The sequence below is a fragment of the Dipteris shenzhenensis genome, chromosome 1 (assembly GCF_047967505.1).
Source record: "Dipteris shenzhenensis isolate YYH24624 ecotype China chromosome 1, Dip_SZ_1.0, whole genome shotgun sequence".
NCBI lineage: Eukaryota > Viridiplantae > Streptophyta > Polypodiopsida > Gleicheniales > Dipteridaceae > Dipteris > Dipteris shenzhenensis.
Genome location: NC_141596.1, coordinates 29,540,035 through 29,549,258, shown reverse-complemented (window position 1 = coordinate 29,549,258; position 9,224 = coordinate 29,540,035).

The window sequence follows — 9,224 nt, the reverse complement described above, 5'->3', positions numbered from 1 at the left end:
TCAAGGTGCCACATCACCTTATCTGGTTAAGGTAACCCATGTACCGTAACCCAAGTTACCAAGCCAATAGGGTTGGTCTGTGTATTGACACGTGGCAGATAGGCCTTGACCAGGGTTATGTCAATTGACCCTGGGTTTATTCATTGGTTATATTTCTACCACATGGCACCCTTATCCACAGTGCCACATCATTAGCCACATCACCTGTGCCACATCAGCATTGCCACATCACCTTGCTGACATCATCTGTGCCACCTCAGCAGTGCCACCTCAGTAGTCCAGTCAGCACTGACCCTCTGTAAGCACAGTCCCTTGCCAGGCACACTGTGCACACACTGCATGTGCACACTCCTGCCACCTCAGCACAGAGCTTCACAGGCACACCTCTTGCTAAGCACAGTGCCACATCATCACTGCATGTGACTCACAGTGACACATCATCATTGAGCACCATTTGCACTCCTTTTGCCCCTCCACCTAGATCAAGTCATATCTCTTGATCCAGGAAGAATTTGAGGGTGCTCCAAAAAGGAAAGTCGCTCATTTTTTCGTGCTCTACGCGCTCGTTACATCACGCGCACATTTCGGCACAAGTTACACTCACATTTATGCCTCGCCGACAAAACCACTTCCTTCATGCACATTTGCCTCTACATCGACGCATCTGACCCAGCACTTAAAAAGAACAAAAGAAAAGGAATTATTTGCTGCTCTTTCATCGATCGACGGTTGGTTTAGATCTAGATCAGAGTAGACTAGATCGCCATAGAGGGGATGCTTTGAATTCCCCAAGTTGCCAATCTAAGCCATGCCCGAAATTCCTGACTAGTACCTACTCGGAGTCAGCAGTCCATACGCTCACATCCGATTTCACATCATTACATTACCTAAAACCTTACGTTCATCAGTTCAGTGAGCAGACTTCACAGTTCAGAGGCATTGCAGATTGATTCAGTGGGCAAATATCATTTGATTTCACACACACATGCCACCATTGTAAAGCCTATTTGGCTATCTCACGGCATCGTGCACATCATTTTTTAGCCTTGTAAAGCCTCTTGGCTATTCCTGGCATCATTGCCACAAGCCTTGTAACACAGATCAGATCTTATATACTGCAGTTCTATCTTCACCGACGGTACAAAGATTTCACTTGGCATCTTCAGTGTATTTGCAGTTGATTCATACAGAGTTTTTTCAGGACACTTTTGAGTACATTGTTTGCACCATGTCGACTAGCAACCTCAATCTGGAGGCATCTGCTAAGTTAGACAACTCCAATTATGGTACATGGAAATACCGAATGGAGACCATTCTTGTGCTTCAGGACAAATGGGAGTATGTCGATGGATCTATACCTAGACCATTGGCCGATCCAGCCACCAGTAGCTCTACTCCATCTGTTGTCACAGCACTAGCAACGGGATCTACATCGGGATCTACATCTACACAAATAGTTTCCACACCAGTAGCAGATCCTGCCATTGCCCGAGCTCAAGCAGAATGGGATAAGAAAGACAAGTATGCCTATCACCTGATCAAGCAGAATGTGCAATATGTCATGCTAGGACAGCTCAACACAGTCAAGACATCAAAAGAAGCATGGGATATGTTCGCAGCTCTCTACGAGTCCAAGAACACATCCAGGATTCTCACCCTGAGAAACCAGATCAACCAGAGTTTCTGCAATAGCAATGAAGCCGGTCATGCTTATGTACTCCGCATCAAAGACTACAACAATCAACTTGCAGCAGCAGGAGAGACTATGAATCCCACAGAAATGGTTCAAGTAATCCTAAATGGACTAGGAGAAGGATATGAGAATCTAGTCCAGAGTATTGCCATCCAACGGCGAATTCCAACACTAGAAGAACTTCAATCAGTTCTACTTGGTGAAGAACTCAAGACTCAGGCCATACAAGCACGTAAAGGTCATTCTAATGATCAGGCATTCACAGCTTCAAACAGAAGCAGAGGCAAAGGCGGAAATAGAGGTAGATCATACCAGAAAAGTGGTCATCATCAACAAAATGAAAGTCAGAATCAGTATCAGCATCATCATCATCCTCAGCAACATCAAAATCAGCAAAGAGGAAATCATTCCAACCGAGGAAGATTCCAAGGACGAGGGAATGCATCCACCAATGTGTCAAACATCCAGTGCAACTACTGTCACAAGTTTGGACACTATGAAAGAGATTGCCACAAGAAGCAGTATGACCAAGGCGGTCAATCCAGCAGTAATCGAGGGAATTCCCGAGGAAGAGGAAATCATCATGGTGGACATTCTAGTCACAATCATTTTGCAAATGAACATGGCAATATGTTTCTTGCAAGTGAGGAATTGCATCAGACTGATACAATGCACCTAGACACTGATTTCAATCTTAAAGAGGATTTCAGCTATCAAGTCGACCAAGTGGAACAGGATCCTTGGTACATTGACAGCGGTGCTCATCTCATATGACAAATCATCAGGAATGGTTCACAGAAATGAAGCCATTAAAAGGTCAAAAGAATGTCATCTACACAACAGACAATACACCGAATCCGGTTCAAGGGACAGGTGTTATCCCTATGAACAATTTCACTGGTACAAAAGGATTAGTCAAAGATGTGCTCTATGTTCCGAAACTCAGCAAGAACCTTTTGTCAATAGGTCAAATGACAAAACACAACTACAAAGTCATCCGGCCAGATATTTGTTATGCAGTAAGCTCACTAGCACAGTTTATGGCAAATCCAAAACAGTCTCACTGGAATGCAACCAAAAGAGTCTTGAGATACATTAGAGGTACAAGACAGTTTGGGATAGAATACAGAGGAAGTCATCCACGGTTGCATGGATACTGTGACAGTGACTATGCTGGGGATCATGAGACCAGGAGATCGACACAGGGATATGCGTTTTTCCTTGGTCAAGGTGCTATATCATGGTTGTCAAACAAACAGCCAACTGTTTCTTTGTCTTCGACTGAAGCAGAATATAGAGCACTCACTACAGGTGCATGTGAGGCTATATGGCTCAGAAGACTATTGTCAGAAACAGATTACTTTGATGAGTCAAAGCCAACAACAATATACTGTGATAACCAATCGGCTCAAGCATTGGCCAAAAATCCAGTATATCACTCCAGGACAAAGCACATTGATGTCAGAGAGCACTTCATCAGAGAAAGAGTGTTACTTGGTGACATCACACTGCAGCATTGTGATAGCAAAGAAAATGTTGCAGACATCTTTACCAAACCACTCGGTAAAGAGCTATTCGAGAAACACTGACTAGCTCTTGGTTTGATGCAGAGGAAGGACATTCCCATTAAAGGGGTGTGATGGAATGTAATGCTCAGTCCTTCTTCGATTCCCCAGAATCATCATCTTGAGGGAAGGCCTACTTCATGATGTTGAGAGCTCACGCTCAACATCATGTGATCATGTGTGCATAGCACCATCACGTGATCATATGTGCATAGCACTAACCTTATAGAGTGCTATAAAGGAAAGGGTTAGATCCCCTAACCCTAACCCTAAAAGGGTTTGTATATATTCTATTTTTTCAACTAATTCTAGTGTACAGTTAGTCATTTGTGGTGTGCTCTCTAGCTGTGCCCTCTCTCCTCATCTCCACTCTTCTCCTCTCCCCTCTTCATATTTTGTCATGGTATCAGAGCTTCCTTGTCTTCCGCTGAGACATTGAGTTTCTTGAGAGTGTGAGAGAGATCGTGAGATTGAGAGTTCTCTTGAGTGATTGTGAGATTTTTTTCCCTTCACTTCCATTGAGAGAGATTTCCGTCGAGAGAGAGTCAAGCCCTTGCTCCGTCAAGGCACAAGACCTTGTTCCGTCAAGGCAACAAGCCCTCTTTCATGAGGCATCTTCATCTCTCAGCTAGCTCTCATCGTAGAGCTCCTTCTCCTCTCCGATTTGGTTCAAGAAGCTCATCATTCCAAGCTGTGGAGACTCAGATATGGTTATTTTCATGGGAGGTTCATTCATGAGTTTCGAGCTCGAGATTTCTTGTAAGGTTCTATGTCAAGGAGGAGGTTCTCTCTACTCTCGAGCTACTTCACTAGCAGTGAGCTCCAAAGCACAAGAGGAGACCCAGCAGTTCACAAACTGCTGGTAGAGACTGTTTCCACCTCTGCTATCGGCTTCAACGTGCTCCCGCGACTAGAGCGCCAATGCTCTACTCAATGGCTTCAATGCCTCCCACGGTCCACGGGCTCCTACACCTTCACGCAGCGCTTCTACATACGGCTTGTCTACCTGCACGATGAAGGCTCCTTCCATAGCCAAACGTGGCTTAGCGACCCTCCACGAGCTCACCTTCAACAGAGTCTTAGCTTCACCGGTCGAACAGCTCCAGCAAATGACTCTACCTACAGCCCATCTCTATCGCTTCTGCATCTCGAACGTCAACAAGCTTAGACTTGAAAAGCCCAAAGCTCCTGCATCGGCCTACTCAATTGGAAGCGCCCTCAATGATGCCATCAATGGCATTCAGCCTCCACGGCTCTAAGGCGCAATCCTAACAGATGCTCTCCTTGGGCTCCAACAATGGCCTAACGAGCCGCCACAAGACTCGTGAGCAGCGAGACGCCAACATCAACGACCCTCAGGCCTCCATCGCTCGGACCTCCATCGCTCGGCCAAAAAAATCCAAGCTTCTCCAAACGGGCTCCCTCCAGCGCATCGCCGCCTCCAACAAGCCTACTCTTCATTGACGGAAATCCGCAGGCGGACGGAATCTCGAAGATTCCGTCAGAATCTTCAAAAGATTCCGACTGCCCATGAAGCAACACGTGGCAGATAGGGTTGGTTAGCAACCTAGGTTTGGTTAGCCACCAGTGGTCAGTCGCTTGCACATGGCAGATAGGACCTAACCAGGGTTATGTTCAGTCAACCCATAGTTAGGTGGTTTGATCACAATTGTGCCACGTGGCAACCTTATCTTACAGCAATCCACGTCACCTGCCACGTCATCACCGACTGCCACGTCACTTGCCACGTCATCAGTGACACGTCATCAGCCACATCACCTGCCACATCATCAGTGACACATCATCAGCCACGTCACTTGCCACATCATCAGTGACACGTCATCAGCCACATCACCTGCCACATCATTAGTGACACGTCATCAGCCACGTCACCTGTGCCACGTCATTAGCCATGTCACCTGTGCCATGTCATCAGTGCCACGTCACCTGTGCCACGTCACCTGTGCCACGTCATCAGTGCCATGTTAGCATTGCCACGTCACCCTGCTGACATCATCTGTGCCACCTCAGCACTGCCACCTCAGCAGTCCAGTCAGCAGTGACCCTTTGCAGGCACAGTCCCTTGCCAGGCACACTGTGCACACACTGCATGTGCACACTCCTGCCACCTCAGCACAGAGCTTCACTGGCACACCTCTTGTTAAGCACAGTGCCACATCATCACTGCATGTGACTCACAGTGACACATCATCATTGAGCACCATTTGCACTCCTTTTGCCCCTCCACCTAGATCAAGTCGTATCTCTTGATCCAGGAAGAATTTGAGGGTGCTCCAAAAAGGAAAGTCGCTCATTTTTTCGTGCTCTACGCGCTCGTTACATCACGCGCACATTTCGGCACAAGTTACACTCACATTTGTGCCTCGCCGTCAAAACCACTTCCTTCATGCACATTTGCCTCTACATCGACGCATCTGACCCAGCACTTAAAAAGAACAAAAGAAAAGGAATTATTTGCTGCTCTTTCATCGATCGACGGTTGGTTTAGATCTAGATCAGAGTAGACTAGATCGCCATAGAGGGGACGCTTTGAATTCCCCAAGTTGCCAATCTAAGCCATGCCCGAAATTCCCGACTAGTACCTACTCGGAGTCAGTCCATACGCTCACATCCGTTTTCACATCATTACATTACCTGAAACCTTACGTTCATCAGTTCAGTGAGCAGACTTCAGAGTTCAGAGGCATTGCAGATTGGTTCAGTGGGCAGATAGCACTTGATTTCACACACACATGCCACCATTGTAAAGCCTATTCGGCTATCTCACGGCATCGTGCACATCATTTTTCATCCTTCTAAAGCCTCTTGGCTATTCCCGGCATCATTGCCACAAGCCTTGTAACATAGATCAGATCTTATATACTACAGTTCTATCTTCACCGACGGTACAGAGATTTCACTTGGAATCTTCAGTGTATTTGCAGTTGATTCATACAGAGTTTTTTCAGGACACTTTTGAGTACATTGTTTGCACCATGTCGACTAGCAACCTCAATCTGGAGGCATCTGCTAAGTTAGACAACTCCAATTACGGTACATGGAAATACCGAATGGAGACCATTCTTGTGCTTCAGGACAAATGGGAGTATGTCGATGGATCTATACCTAGACCATTGGCCGATCCAGCCACCAGTAGCTCTACTCCATCTGTTGTCATAGTATCAGCAACGGGATCTACATCGGGATCTACATCGGGATCTACATCTACACAAACAGTTTTCGCACCAGTAGCAGATCCTGCCATTGCCCGAGCTCAAGCAGAATGGGATAAGAAAGACAAGTATGCCTATCACCTGATCAAGCAGAACGTGCAAGATGTCATGCTAGGATAGCTCAACACAGTTAAGACATCAAAAGAAGCATGGGATATGTTCGCAGCTCTCTACGAGTCCAAGAACACATCCAGGATTCTCACCCTGAGAAACCAGATCAACCAGAGTTTCCGCAATAGCAATGAAACCGGTCATGCTTATGTACTCTGCATCAAAGACTACAACAATCAACTTGCAGCAGCAGGAGAGACTATGAATCCCGCAGAAATGGTTCAAGTAATCCTGAATGGACTAGGAGAAGGATATGAGAATCTAGTCCAGAGTATTGCCATCCAACAGCAAATTCCAACACTAGAAGAACTTCAGTCAGTTCTACTTGGTTAAGAACTCAGGACTCAGGCCATTCAAGCACGTAAAGGTCATTCTAATGATCAGGCATTCACAGCTTCAGACAGAAGCAGAGGCAAAGGCAGAAACAGAGGTAGATCATATCAGAAAATTGGTCATCATCAACAAAGTCAAAATCAGCATCAGCATCAGCATCATCCTCAGCAACCTCAGAATCAGCAAAGAGGAAATCATTCCAACCGAGGAAGATTCCAAGGATGAGGGAATGCATCCACCAATGTGTCAAACATTCAATGCAACTACTGTCACAAGTTTGGACACTATGAAAGAGATTGCCGCAAGAAGCAGTATGACCAAGGCGGTCAATCTGAGGGAATTCCCGAGGAAGAGGAAATCATCGTGGTGGACATTCTCGTCACAGTCATTTTGCAAATGAACATGGCAATATGTTTCTTGCAAGTGAGGAATTGCATCAGACTGATACAATGCACCTAGACAATGCACCTAGACACTGATTTCAATCCCAAAGAGGATTTCAGCTATCAAGTCGACCAAGCGGAACAAGATCCTTGGTACATCGACAGCGGTGCATCATCTCATATGACAAATCATCAGGAATGGTTCACAGAAATGAAGCCATTAGAAGGACAAAAGAATGTCATCTACACAGCAGACAATACACCGAATCCGGTTCAAGGGATAGGTGTTATCCCTATGAACAATTTCACTGGTACAAAAGGATTAGTCAAAGATGTGCTCTATGTTCCGAAGCTCAGCAAGAACCTTTTGTCAGTAGGTCAAATGACGGAACACAACTACAAAGTCATCTTCGACGGTGATGAATGCACTATTAGAGACAAATCCAAAAGAGGTCAGCTAGTAGCAAAAGGTGTCAAGGAAGGACGCTTATACAGGATGCTAGCTACAGTACCAGATAAGCATGCCATGTCAGCTCAAATGCAACAGATGCCACTATCTGCAAAATGGCACAAGAGATATGGTCATTACAACTTCAAGTACTTGTTAGATCTCAGGAATCAGAATATGGCAATTGGGATTCTGAAGCTACAGTTTCTTAGAAAAGTTTGTGAAGCATGCTACTTCGGCAAACAAAAGCGAACCAACTTTGTCAGAAGTACCTCTCGTGCACGAGGTATTCTTGATTTGATTCATACAGATGTATGGGGTTATGCCCAGACCCGCAGCATCAATGGTTCACTTTTTTACTTGACCTTCATCGACGACTACAGCAGATATTGTTGGGTCTACTTTCTGAAAGAGAAATCTGAAGTGTTTGCCAGATTTCAAGAATTCAAAGCCATGGTAGAAAACCAAACAGGCAGAAAGATCAAGGTCATGAGATCAGACAGAGGAGGTGAATACATCTCTTCAGCATTCATGAACTTTTGCAAAAATCACGGCATTCGAAGACAATTCACATGTGCAGATACTCCTCAGCAAAATGCAAGAGCTGAAAGGAAGAATGGGACTTTAGCAGACAGTGCTAGAGCAATGCTTAGTGAAAAGCATCTTCCGAATCAGTATTGGGCAGAAGCAATAGCTACAGCTAACTACTTGCTTAATCAGCTTCCTACCAAACCGATACAAGGTATGACTCCTTATGAAGCATTCACTGGACACAAGCCACGCATTGGGCATCTCCGCATATTTGGTTGCATAGCATATGCCCACATACATGATGATCATCGCAGGAAATTGGATGCGAAGTCACGCAAATGCATCATGGTTGGCTACAGTGAAGAAAGCAAAGCATACAAATTGTATGATCCCATCAACTGCAAAGTCATTATCTCCAGAGATGTAATCTTTGATGAGGAATCAGAATGGAAAACCTCACCTACACAGGAGATAGAAGCATCGACTTCACAGTCATCTACAGAACAGGTTGATGAAGAAGAGCAAGAATTGCCAGCAACACCCCAAGCAGCGCCACAGCAGCTTAGACGTTCTACTAGGGAAAGCAGACCACCAGCCAGATTGACATATGCTCAGAAAGGCAAAGCAATTCAGGTGGAAACCACCAACTATGCTCTTATGACTACCATCATGGCTACAGAAGAGCCAGTGTACTTCGAAGACGCAGTAGACAAGCCAGAATGGCAAACTGCTATGAATGAAGAAATGGATGCTTTGTATAAAAATAACACTTGGGAATTATGCGACCTTCCACCAGGAAAGAAGGCCATAGCCAACAAATGGGTATACAAAGTGAAGTACAATCCAGATGGCAGTATTCAAAGATACAAAGCCAGATTAGTTGCAAAAGGATTTGCACAACAATATGGCCAAGATTATGATGAGACT